The sequence below is a fragment of the Zosterops lateralis genome (assembly GCF_965231275.1).
Source record: "Zosterops lateralis genome assembly, chromosome: 11".
Taxonomy (NCBI): domain Eukaryota; kingdom Metazoa; phylum Chordata; class Aves; order Passeriformes; family Zosteropidae; genus Zosterops; species Zosterops lateralis.
Genome location: NC_139771.1, coordinates 3,402,733 through 3,417,148, shown reverse-complemented (window position 1 = coordinate 3,417,148; position 14,416 = coordinate 3,402,733).

The window sequence follows — 14,416 nt, the reverse complement described above, 5'->3', positions numbered from 1 at the left end:
CACATTATTACCGACAGAAACACCGAGTAGATAATTTGGCTAAAATCATTGATTAACTTTACAGATGTCAAGGACTTGTGTGAATCTTTCAAAGTGTAGTGCAGGTAATAGATTTTAAACTTTTTCTAACTTTCCGATGGGACATCAGGATTTGTCTTTTTCCTTTTTCCCTTGACATTATTTATCACTTTGAATTTTGTTTTTGTGGGTGACTCTTCTACTCCACTTGCTCTATTAGGATGCAGTTGTTCTAGTATATGAGAGTCACTGGCCTTAGAATGAAAGGGGATTTGTGTATTAAGGATTCTGTGGAAAACTAGTGATGGCTGATTTCTTTCTAGATGAGAATGCGAGGGAGGGGGAGTAGAATCAGAATTCTAAACAATTAGAGATAGTAGTGGAAGCACAGGAAGATGTTCAAGCCTTGGGAACATTTTCAGTCCGGCTCTGAGCACCATGTCTGACTCTTTGGATGCAACAGACTGTGTTAATTATGTCTTTAATCTCTCTCGCATCAAACTGCCAGTGCTTGAGAGAAAGAAACCCATTGATCAAAGGCAGAGTTTTCAAGCATAACAAAAATTTGTAAACCCAGTACTTCTACAACAACAGTTGCATCATCTCCATTGCAAACAGATTGTTGTGTGTTTCAGAGCACAAGTAAGGCTTTGTTTCAGTGGCTGTTGTGAAAGCACTTATGGATTTGATTTCTTGGTACATATGCACAATGTATTCGATTTCTTGGTACACATGCACAATTAAAACTTGAAGATTTTGGTTTAGATACAGTTTATGCATTATGCACTTCAACCTGGGCAGCCTTCCCTCATGCTCCTGTTTCTGTGACACATATACTCTGCACCAGGAATCTCCTACTGCAGCTCTTTGCTCAGCTGAGGTGCCGGTTGAGATCAGCTGGTGGAGGTGCCTTTGATTCCATCTGGAGAACTGGGGCATTTTACACTCAGGGAGGCTCAGGGCAACAAGGGTGCAGGTAAGAAGGGAAGAATTCCTGAATGATTCCCTGAGGTTGCCAAACTGTGTTATATTCCTGCTGTTCACTGCTTTGCCTGGTGCCTTCAGACACTGTTACTGTGAGGGCACAGAGGACCCTGTGCTTCAGGGGTATTGTTGGACCCTCTTCTGTGTTGATTCCAGAAAATACAGTGTGTGCACTTTTTAGCAGTTTCAGGCACATCTTAACTCAAAATTTGCCCCATGGGGGGAAGTTTATTTACCCTGCAGCTACTCAAAATATCATGGACAACTGTATTTGCCCTATTAAGGCAGTCCTTGTTTCCTTCTTGCAGGCTGGAGCAGTGTGCTGCTCACAGGGGCAGAGCTTATGCAGTGCTGAAACTCCAGTTTTAAACCTGCACAGAGTGTTCTTTCCCCTGAGCAGTCCCCAAAATACCAAAGCTGGTGCCCCAGTTACCCAGGGCAGCTGTTGCACTACCAGGAGCACACACAGACAGATTCCATCTTCCCCCTGGCAGAGCAGTTACCCTGGCAACTATCACAGGACATGAGATTTTCCTTGCTAGGAGTGAGCACAGGAGCTAAATCTGACATGTGCTATGTCACACTCAGTGAATTCCTGAGATGGGAGCACGTGGTGGCAGCAGAACTGACACTTCTTCCAGTGTGATGGGGTGAGTTCATGCCAACAGCAGTGCTGTGCTTAGAGTTTAGGTTCATTAGTGGGTTGCCTAAACCTGGTCTGTGTGGTATTAAATGCATAACCAGCATTTTTCCTGGAAGAGTTCAATGAGGGTGAGCAAAAGTTAAACCCTCTTGCCTACACCCCTTTAATAAAAGATGCCTTTTTGAATTTTATTAGTAGAATAATAAGGCTTTACAGTTCCTGGAGAATCCTCCTAAAACTTGGATGGTGGGGGCTGGGTTTGCTCAAGCTGCTGACTTTTTTTAAGACCTCACACAGACAGAAGAGTGTGTGCACATTGTGAGTTTTCAAAACACTCTTTTCCCCTCCTTCTCCTCTCCAGTCTGGGGCAGCTGTAACTCCCAGGAGTATGGATGGTGGTTTGAGGTGAGGAAGGACTTGATTAGTGCTGACAGATGACACAACCACAGCCCTCGGGACCTGACCTCCTCTGAAGTGCTTTGTTGGGTTGTGCTGCTCCTTACCACTGCCTCTCATGCTCCATGGCACAACAAATCCCCCTTCCTGAGGCTCTCAGGAGTCACAGTTATGTTGTTTGAGTGCTGATTTTACAGAGCATCAGTAGGGCTTGTTGACAGAAGTGATCAGTGAGACCTGGGTAGGTGACTCATTAAAAAGATCAATTGTGCAATAATCTGAAGGGCTTTTTTTCCTGATGTAGATTTTTTTTTTTTTTTTAAGCAGCAGAAAGCTCAAAGAATTAATATTTACCAGTATCAGTTTTTCTAAGTCATTCCTCAAGTGCAAGGGTTTGGATGCAGGTGTTCCTTGAGTTCTGGGTGTTCCATGGTCCTCAGAGCAAGCAATGATTGTAAACACCTGATACAGATTTCAGAGAGCCATGGACATGACAAGTATCTTTTTCTTTCTTTATACCTTTCATCCTTTTAACGTTCTAATCACCTTCGTTGTCCTCCTAGCACCTGAATTAATGTCATCCTAATAATTCTGTGTGGACTTCTACCACATTTGGCATTTGTTATCAGTATTGGTAGTTCCATTATTTTCAGCAGATGGAAAGCTCACCTAGAAAAGGCTGCAGAGAGAAATAAGTGTCTAACACAGCCAGATTCACATTTAGGTTTGTACCAGTTAGATCAGGAGAGCTGGGAAGTGATAGAGTTTTACCAAGAAATTTGGAAGGTCGAGGCTAAAACCAGACATGCACAGAGCAGAAAAATCCCTACATCTTCCATGGGAAGTTAGAGCTGGAAGAGAGATCCTTGGCTGACTTTCTTTGCTGAAGATCTCAGGAGTGGGGTTGCCTGTATAATGAATGCTGATGGGAATAGGACAAGGAATGCTGATCTTGGGTGGTTCATAGTTGATTGGTTTTTTTAGTAGAAGTCTGAAAAAGGTTCCCCAAAGAACAAGAAGACTCAAAAGGTATTTATTTTGCTTTGTAGTTATTTTTAAATTAATATATTTGTCTTCAAGGGGAGTCTAATTCAGGAAAAGATAACCCAAGTGATTTTGCATTTTTCATTTAATGAGCATATTCATGTGCTTTTAAAGTCTTGTTGGCTTTTTTCTCCTTAGGAATCACAAGTAGAAGCAACAGCAAGGTGTGGTCACCTGGTGATGTGAAGTTTTCATATTGTCTTTCTTGTCCTGGCACAAGCTGCTCTACCCCAGCTTGGTCCATCCCTGATGAGGAATTCTCATGCTGCTGCTGGAATGGGAGGAAGAAGTTGTTGGGTTGGATGGATGTTTCTGAAGCCTGTGACATCACTGGCCAGCTAATATACTAACTTCATAATAAAACACTGATGATAAGGCCAGAAAAGTACATTTTGCATTGCTGCCTGTGCTCTTCTGCTTTCTTCAAGGAAACACTGAGAGAAGTCCATAGACAAATGAAAAGCATTGAGGGAAGGCTTCTTGTGGTGTAAATTCATTGTCCCTAAACAAGGGAAACATCAGATACTTTGCAAAGCATCCCTGGATGTGGACAGGGTTGCTCAAATGCAGCACATGATCAGGGCTGTTGTTTTCAGTCTGTTTCAGGAGACTGAAAACTTTAAAAGGAGATTTCTGGCTGTGCTGTGTGTGTTCACAAGGCCTGTCAGTCTGTCTTTCCCATTTGATTTAGAATGATGAAAGTAGAAGCAAAATCAAACTCAGTGAAGTGAGTTTGGTTTGATGGGATTGTTACTCCCAGTGCTCTGGGGAATGAGTGATGATGCCCTTGGTAATCGTGATAGAGCACTGTCTGATCTCACATCACACTGGGCAGGGGTCTCGGCCCTGCCTGTAAATATGGGCAGGAGGATTGCAACTGGAGCCCAGCTCTGAGCTTGCTGCCTTTGGAACTGTGCAGCTCTTGAATTTTTGGTTTGGTCCTCCATTGCAGCAGCCCTCTTGTTAGAGGATAGAAATAAGCCAAGACACAGACCTAGACCTCTTGTTCATCACAGCATGAAAAGGGTCCTGGTTTATTCCTCTTCACAGCTCAGCCATCCTGACTCCAACCATTCACTGACTTTGGCTGCAGCAAGCTCCTGCTGTAGGTTTCCCTTGCAGCCTCTGACTGCTGGTTATTTCCTGCTAAACTCTGACTGCAGGCTTTTACCCAGCTAGACTATGTCTCCAGGTTCCAGCAACAGGCTCTGACTGCAAACCCAGCCTGACCACAACAGTTACTCTCTCCTCAAGATCCTTCTCCATCCTCACCAGCTATCCCGCTCCCTTTTATTACACTCATATTTATTGTCTATATGTGTGTCTCATCAGGGGCAAGGCTGTATTGGGTAATTAACGCAGCTGTCACTTATCAGGAATGAGATCACCTGTATTCCCTTCTCCTACACCACAGAGTTGATGCTGAACATGTAAATTGCTGCTTCCCCAAGGGTTAGGATATCTACAACTCTGTTTAGCACTGTATGGCTTTTCTCACAGGTTCAGCTCAATCTTTGGATAAGCAGCTTATTTCCTATGTATACTTCTAGGTTTTGTGGAGTTGGAGATCCTCCAGCTTCACACCGTGAAACAATTATTTAAAAGAGAAATAATCACATTTTCCCATCTTCCAACAGCAGAGTTTTTGGAAGTTAACAAGTTAGCTGTTAACAAGTTAACAGTAATTTACTCTGTTCTGCCCAGATCTCTGAGCAACTGCACAAAATTGCTAGCATGAACATATTAAAATGAAATCTATTATCTTCTTTAAAACCTAATCCTTTATTTCTAGTAAAGTACAAATTGCATCCCAGAAACCTCATTCAGTTTTCCACCTGAATGTGGTCAGTGGAGGGACCTTTGTTCCACAAGGTTTGCTTTTTTTTTTTTTTTTTTTTTTTTTTTTTCCCAGCTATATTGGTTTTATTAGATATATTCCCTCCTCTGAACACTTCTCTTATTCCTAAAATGCCAAGCTAAAAATGCTCCTGCTCCATCACTTTGCACACAGGCACCTGAGTCTGTGTTTGTGCTGTCATAGTGGAGAGAGCAATATTCTCTGCTGTGAATCTGTGAAAGTGCTGTGAACGTGTTGTGGTGGATAACATCCACTCAATTATACAGGGCATCTTCCACAATCCCTACAGAGAGAACAACAGAACTGACAACCAGAAATACAGTCAGAAAACAGCACAGGGCATTTGCCCAACAGAGTGGGATTTTAGTCCTGTGCACTGAAGAACAATGACAAGCAACATGCTTGCTGCTGTGTTAATAGGTTTTATTTCACTGCAACTCTTACATCACATTTTTCAGCTTGTCATCCTTTTTCTGTACTAATCCCTGCTGTAAGGTTTTGTTCACATCTTCCCCACACTCTGTCCTTTCTGATAAATTTCCCAGGAAATGAAACGGGATAGAAATGCTGGGGTGGTACTAACAAGACAACAGAGACTCTTTCAGTGAGGAGGAATGATGTTGTGATTCTTGTCTTATTTGATGTCTAGATGTTGAAATCCTAGCAACCAACCTGCATGTACAATTTGAAGCTCTTGAGTGAAATTTGTTAAAGTGTTATCTGTTTTTTTTATCCTGAATTTGTGTGCTGTTTGTATGTTATATGCTTTTGTGATCTTTAATTTTAACATACAGTTCATACTTAACCAGCATTTGAAAGCTAACAACGAGATTTAACTCTACAGGTGAGTGTGAACCCAACTACACAATTGTTCTTCCTTTAATGTAGCTTCGTTTTCCCAGCACTTTGAAGTATTAATTCTGCTCTCACTGTGCCTTTACATGAGCAGTATTGGAAATGTGTGACAGTCTGGTTTTCTCTGCAAGGAGAAATGAATGAAGTTAAGTAATTTTAAATGATATCTTTTGATGATCTAAGATTGTTATGAAGGGAGACTGAGCAGTTCTTTACAATGTAGCCCTTCCTCTATATCTTGTTTTCTAGACCAAAACCAGACTGTGTCAGGAACTTCCCCTGCAGGCAGATCTCCAGCAGCACATGCACTGTTGATGCTGCAGTGCCGGGCTGCTTTGATTTCTACACACAAACTGAAATCTGGCAAGTGAAATTGCATTTGCTAGATCATCTGATACTCAAATGGAGGATGACTGAAACAAAATATTGTGGAAATGTAGCTCAGGAAAACTTTTGTTTCTCCCAGAGCAATGATTTTTGTCTTTGCATTAGATTGTAAACCAGCTGGGCTGTAGGACAGCTCACTTCTTAAGTAATGACACAGCTAGCAGGAACATTTTTTCATTTTAAAAACTGCAATTATTTACTTATTCTTTATAATTATTAGTTATTTTGGTGGCTTTCTTAGCCTGTTCTGTACTGTAGGTTTTAGATATAGTTCAATTTCGTGGAAATAAAAAAATATTTCCCTGCCATAAAAACACAGCATTACCTCAGACAACTGGGTTAATTTTAATTTGGCAGAAGCATAATTGCTGAACAGGCACTTAATAAATTCAAAAATAACTGATCATGAAGGCTCAATATTTGGTTTTCAAACAGGTGCTTGAATGCTGAAGCATTCAAATAAAGTGAACACAGAACTTCAGTAATAGTGCATGGGCAATTCAGGTCATTAATGTTTTGTTGTTTTGTTGTTTTGGGTTTTTTTTTCCACTTTACCATAGTTATAACTGGCAGTAATTTCTATTTCATACTTTTGCTTTAAGAATGACTTTTAAAACAGCAAGTGTCTGTTCCATGGGGACCTTTTTCCTCTGTTTATACTTACCCTCTAAGTGTATAAAGTGGTCTGATGTAAACAACAGCTTTAGGACTTTGCCCCAGCAGAATTTGCTATTTTAGTTCTCTTCTTGCATTTGCCATATGGGTTAGACCTCCTTATTTTCTTCACACTACATTTCTTGGATTTCACTTTTTGGTGAAGCTGTATTTCTGTGTCTGTGGAGGAACATATTGTCTTTCTTCCAATCATCATTGGTTTTCTTGTGTAAAAAGAAAAAAAAAAAAATTTAATGAATTGTAGCTGAAGATCTTTAAATGATTTGAACAAATGGCATACTAAGGAGTTACTGTAACTAACTGAGACCCTGATCCTGTAGGAATTATTTTGTGGGTACTTTAATTTATGGAGATACCATTTACATCAATGAAACTTTTCTGGTTTTGTGAATTGAAGCACAGAGACTTTTGGAGGATCATCTTTGTTACATTCCTCCCTGTTACTAGGAAGAGCTACAAGAAACCTCTGCAGTTTTCCAGGAGAATCTGCAAGTTTTACATCTTGTAAATTTGCTACAATTCTAAAGAATAAAAACATTTCTTACAACATTAAAAAAACTCTCCAGGGGAATTCATTCTGATTTCCACTCTCTTTCACCATGTAACAATATCAGTCTAGGCAATACATTCTTACTGGAATCAATTCCCCAAATCTGCTATTCTGAAAATCATCAAATAAAAATGTTTCAGCTTCATCATCAGATTCTTTCAGTTTTTCTTAAGTTGACTGAGTTTCAGTCTACTACTGAAAAGGAGAGACTCATGAAGAAACGTTATGCTTCCACAACAGTGGTTTTCCAAACAGAAAATCACAGGAGAAGTTTTACTAGCTCTCCCTAGAGGCAAGATGGGATCCACTTGGGGAAAAAAAGAATCTTCACCTGTTGTAAGGAAACAAGTAATCAATGAACTCTGTGCTGCTCCAGATTTTCTGTTAAATACATCATTACCAGATGCTCTAAATAGGAAATTAATCGAGAACTGAAGCTGTCAGCTATTTCTTTTTCTTTCTTCTTTTTGTTTCCCTAAAACAAATTAAGTCATAAAACTGTGCCAGATTTCTGTCCTCCTGGAGGGAAGGTGTGGCTGGGCAGCTCAGCCAGCAGCAGGCAGAGCTGGCTGTGCCCACTGCTCCAGGAGGTGATTAAGTGGCACCAATTAGCAGCAGTTGCGGAAATTGGGAGGGACCCTTAGGAGCAGAACTGATGGAAAGGTCAGCTTGAGAGGAATAAGCATTTGTCCATGAAACAGCCACAGCCCAAAGACCCAGTGGCACAGGCTGTCTGTCCATTACTGTTCTGTCCCCAGCTCCTGGAACTGCAGCTGTCCCAGACACCCAGGGACTGAACTTGGGATTGTCCCCTCTGGTCTCCACTGCTCCCTGGAGGGCAAAGAGCCCCTGGGTGTGTCCCAGCTGACACCACACCGAATCACCCCAACAATTCTCCTTCTTACATCAGGACACTGGGCTGTGGCTGGCCCAGACCCTGCAGCCCTGCTGAAACTGGCAGCCACAGCCCCGTTATCCATTTATCTGATATTGAAACATAACGCTGCAAAAGTGAGTTGACTACAGGTGCTAAACCTCCCTCCTCTGTGCATTCCCCCTTTCCCTCAGACCCTGGTTGGGCTACTGCATTGCTGTGATCTCTATATCCCACCCAGCAGAACCACCAGGGTGCTTGAAGTTAAAGGTCAGACAGTGGTGGGAGCTTTTCTTTAACCAGCACATCCCCTGTGCCAACACACCCACAGGCAGTGGGACAAGCTGTAGCTTTCAACACATCGCAGTGACAAAACATCACAGTCTCCAAAGCATCACTAGAGGAGCTGTGGGACACTGCCATTATCAGAGGAACAGGAAGCAAATGTCCAAATAATTGTCAGTGCCATTTTACTCCTGGCAGGAGCACTGTAGGTGATAATTGACGCTGTCATGGTGTAATCAGCAGCTGCCTCTGGGCACTAACATGGAACAGGTGCTGCCGATGGGAGCAGCCCTGCAGCAGCAGGGACATGCTTTAGTGCTCTTCAGGACATGCATTAGTGCCGGCTGGGACCTGCTTCCCCTGCCAGGGCATGATCAGTTCTGCTGTAGACTATGATTCTTCTGAGCTGGTCTCCCAGCTAGCTCTGCTCTTCAGATACCATACGAATGAGTTATTCCTTTGGGTCCAGATTTCAGACAGAGACGTGACCTTGCTTGGAAGAAGGTGCAGCTCACACTTGGTGGTAATTAGGAAGGTGTTTATTTAGGGCAAAGCCCTGGTGTCAGAGAGAGTGACAGTGTGAGTGAGAATTTTGGGTCTCCCCTGCCTTTAAGTACAGGGGGGATACTGATGGAAATGAGGGGGAGTGACTTAGGTAAAGGGGGCATTGATGTTGCCATTTTGGGACAAAAGGGGTATGGGGATACCTGAAGCCTTGGCTGAACCATCTGGCTTTGCCAGGGTACCAGGGTGTGTCCATTGATAAGGTACAGTGGGAGGGTACAATAGACTGGGAGAGGGCAATTGAGGAGACATACAAGGTGGAGGGAGAGGCGTATTGAGGGGGATAACGACAGGGATTAGGGGAAGGGGCGTGGGTATGGATGAACCATTACAGAAACTCAATAATAAACATTATACAAAACTTTAAAAATCTCAAAATGCACATTGCAACAGGAGACACACCAAAATTTCAAGTCACTGATGTTATCTCAGTCGGGGGAGGGCTGTACAGCACACGAACATTCAAACATCCATCAGGAATCCCTGTGAGAGGAGTGCTGAGCTCCATGGCTCTGGGCAGGGATGTGGGGTCTGCACACCTGGACTGAGATCACAGCTCCTGAGCCTCCCAAACTCCCTCAGGGAGGATGTGAACACCCTTACAGCACCAGGACTAAGGGCAGGGGTGTAACATCCTCTCCACTAACATTAATGTGTTTATTGAATTAACTCATCTAAGTGCAGTACCTAAAAAATATTGATCTGGAGATCGTTTTAGGGAGATCCCAACATTTTAGGTAGACAAAAAGAAGAAAGAAAAAGAAATAGCTGACAGCTTTAGATCTCAATTAATTTCCTATTTAGAGCATCTACTAATGATGTATTTAACAGAAAATCTGGAGCAGCACAGAGTTCATTGATTACTTGTTTCCTTATGTTATAAATGCAACGGCAAAAATCGGATTAACAAAGAAACAATTTATTAATAAAACAATCCCAATCACCGACAAAGAGAGAAACCACAAATAGGACGTGCAGCGCAGCGCTGGGTGGATAAGGGGTCTGTACTCTAAGGTAGAGTTTTCCCAAATCCACACGGAGCAGATCGCAGCTCGGGGTTTTATAGAGGTTTTCGTGTCCCGAGGTGAAACAGGTGCATAGAATAGTCCGGCAAATAGTTCAAATATTTTTCGGATGGTTTCCCGGATTTGTCAAACTTTGCAAATAGTATTCCGGGAAGGTTCCTTTCACATGCGGATGGGGCTCACAGGTCCATGGTTATTTCAATGTGTAGTCCCCGGCGGAGAATTCTCTTTCGTTCGGGGAGGAATTTCTCTGTCTGGGTATGATGCCGATTCTTATCTGGGTTGGCTAGTGTCTTTGTTCATCCTGATGGCTCCTGTCCCGTTCTTTGTCCGGGGAATGGGGGACGGCAGAAGCCTGGCTTGGAGGGAATTTTCTACAGACTGTACCTTTTCACATTTTTATATTAACACCAATCTAACATATATTTCTATATTCTTTTATCACAAATTTTTACCCCAATGTCACATTTATCACACTTACAAAAGGTGAAGATTCTTTTTTTCCCCAAGTGGATCCCATCTTGCCTCTAGGGAGAGCTAGTAAAACTTCTCCTGTGATTTTCTGTTTGGAAAACCACTGTTGTGGAAGCATAACGTTTCTTCATGAGTCTCTCCTTTTCAGTAGTAGACTGAAACTCAGTCAACTTAAGAAAAACTGAAAGAATCTGATGATGAAGCTGAAACATTTTTATTTGATGATTTTCAGAATAGCAGATTTGGGGAATTGATTCCAGTAAGAATGTATTGCCTAGACTGATATTGTTACATGGTGAAAGAGAGTGGAAATCAGAATGAATTCCCCTGGAGAGTTTTTTTAATGTTGTAAGAAATGTTTTTATTCTTTAGAATTGTAGCAAATTTACAAGATGTAAAACTTGCAGATTCTCCTGGAAAACTGCAGAGGTTTCTTGTAGCTCTTCCTAGTAACAGGGAGGAATGTTAAGAAGGTGATTCTTTTTTCACACAATGAAAATACTGATTTGAATTTCTTTTTTTGACCTCTTGGTGTCCCTTTCCAGCAAAGGCTGGTGTAAAGCAAACATAAGAGATTAGTGGGCTAATCTTCACCAGGAATTTTCTTCTGGATTTGGCAGGATAAGGTGTCTGTCACTGGGCCATGATCAGCAAAATTATGCTGCTAGTTGGAAAAGTGGACATTTATGAAATGCTCTTCAGGACATAATTCACTTAACTCCATATATATGAAATTCTTATTCACAAAAAGCCTATCCCTGTGTCAATCACATGAATTATGCAACAAAATGTTGTTTTTTGATACTGGCATTTATAAACTGCAAAGGAAGTTTTTATCCTTCCCAGTGATTAGGGCTGCAAACCTAATTACAACATGTTCTAACATCAAGTGATGCAGTCCTACAGCTCTTGCTCCCTTTGAGCACAAGTAATTGGCTGTAGAAGTAATCAGAGTTCTTGTTGTAATAGAAAATATGCTCTGAGAGCCTTGGTGAGAGAAGGCTGAGATACCAGCAAAATCCCTTGGTGACCTCAGGGAGGTTTCTGGGGCTGAGGTAATGCAGAACCCACTTGCAGCCACTGTGGTAGAAGATTCTGACACTATTATTTTTTATTTTAAAGCCAAAACTAACAGCGAGATCTGCAACTTACTCCTGGCCATCAGCACACACAGTGAGGTTGTGTTCCCTTTCATCCTGGGATAACCTAGAACTCAGCTCACTTTGTTGTCTGATGGATCTATCCAGACAATTTACATTAAACAGTGGCAAAACTTGGTCTGTGAAGAAGTCAGTGCTCAAGAATGGTTCTTGCTGACATGAGGAGATAAAGCCTTAGATTCATAACTATGGAATATTTGTTGTTAGTGCTACAGGAGGAGCCCCAGTACAGAACACAGGATTACTCTGTTAAAAGAAAGTAGCTCACTATTTTACTCATGTGAATATTTTATTCACAACTGTGTCAGCCAGAGCACAGATGTATGGTGAGGCAGAAATGGCTTGTTAATGCAATTGCACAGAAACACTTCCTGTAGCCTTGTGCTTCAAACCAGGTGGTAATCAGAGGTTGGACTCTACACAGTCACTGGAGTCATGGGTTGCTCATCTGCTATGGAAGCACAAAGGAAATATTCTAAATGTGTCAAACACTTGGAAAAAATATTATTTAGTTTTATTGGTGCTCTGCAGGATCTTGGAGATGCCTTTTGAAGGATGTGGAGTTTCCTGAAAGGAATTAGGGCAGAGACACTGACATTAGTAAGTGAGAGGGAGTAAATAACAAGTGTTATTTGCACAGGGGGAATTGATCTGAGTATAACATAATAAGATAATAAGGAGAAATTAAGTAGTAAAAAGATTTTGGTTTAACAGCAAAAGCTGCACGCTGAAAAATTGCCTGTTAATCTATTCTCACTGCTAATTCCCTGGGAAACTTTTGGTCTCAGGGGGTCATTTGTCAAATCTTCTGTTAATGTTTCATTAAAAGTAATTTAAACTTGTGGAGAATGTAAGTAAAATTTGCAAGTGCATATTATCTCCCCTCAGCTTCAGGCTGTCCTGACCCTTCTGGCTCACTTTGGCTGCTGCTCATCAAATATTGAGCAGCTCTTAATGGAATTGCCTTCACTCCACAGCCCCACGAAAGAAAATCCTGAGTGGGCCACACAGGCCAAGCAAACAACAGGAACTAAAGCAACAAAACACCAGTAAACAAAAAAAGAAAGAGAAAACAAAGAAAAGAGATGTTGCCAACCTATTGCATCCTAAGCTGGGATTAATTAACAAACCCTAACTTTTCCCTCGAGGATGTCACATCCTTCATCTCTGCTCTTCAAAAGGCCACAAGGAGGTTGAAAGTTCAGTACCAGCTTTGGAGTTTTTGATGCTGCTACTCCTGTTTATCAAGAAGAAAATATTAATCAGAGCGTTTTAAAAAACTAAGTATAAGCCTAGTTCTTAAAAATAATTAATAATATTTAATTGGAGACAGGTTCAGAATGAGAGAGACAATGGGGATAGGGTTGAGAAGACCTGCAGGTGTGTTTGGAGGGCACACTTGGGAGAAGTGTGTCAGCACAGGGCTGATCCTCTGTTGTATTTTGTGATAATACACATTTAAAAGGAAAAAAATGTTTCTTAATACATTATTTCTAAGTACTTGGGCTGATATTTTCTAAGACTTACATGTAGGCATAACTTTAATTTTAAAGAACCCTGTGCACCAATTTAAATGAAGATTTTTAGTTTTCTGATCAGGTAGGTGAATTGTAATCTCTTACAAGAAAAAAAAGACCCTGTCTAAGGCCACAAATGGTCTTTGATACTATTGCACACAAATCATAGTTTGTACAGATTTATCCCATTAGAGACAAGCTTTCCTGGCTGGCTTGAAAACCATTGTACATGAGTTTGGTGGTAATGCATTAGCTTAATTGTAATTAGCCTGATTAACACCAGCTGAACTTAATTTATTACATCTGTGATTGGGGCTGAGCTGTGGTGATGTGTCTGTTCCTTCCCCAGTGTGCCTGGGAAGGGCTCACCCTGGGTGAGGTTGGTGTGTGGCAGAGTCTGTTGTGCCCATTTAGTGTCCGTGAGCAGGAAATCCATTCCAGCACAGCCAGGGAAGGAGCTTGCAGTAGTGCTGTGACAATTTCAATTAAAGGTCTGAGAATGGTAATTATGTTTACATACCAGCACTCTGATTAAATGTAAACTAATTATGTGACAAGCTTAAACTGTGACCTGAATTACTCTTGCAGCATGGCAGTTGAATTTCAGCAGAGTTTTTGGATAATACATTAGCATATTAAAAGCTTTCTTTTTTGTAGATATAAAATAATATGAATATTACTGGACATATCTGACACTCCTTTCCTTATTTTTCCATCCAGCTTCAAGCATATCTTGTAGCTATTACTTATTTCAGCTGTTCAAACCCCTGCTCATAAGGCAAGAGGTATTCACAGAATAGTTGAGGTTGGAAGAGATTTCTGGAGATTGTCCAGTCCAACGCCCTGCCAAGGATGGGGCACCCAGAGTAGGTGACACAGGAACATAACAGGTGGGGTTTGGATGTCTCCAGGGGAAGGATCCACAACCTCTCTGGGCACTGTTCCGCTGCTCTGCCACCCTCAATGTAAAGAAGATACAAAAACATTGTCGAGTAATTCCTCTTTTGAAGCAAATAGGAGTTCAGAAGAATTTTCTGTGCTGGCTTTAGAGGGTCTCAGGCAGGTGAGATGTGGGCAGTGTCTGTGCCTAGCTCTCTGCTGATCCCT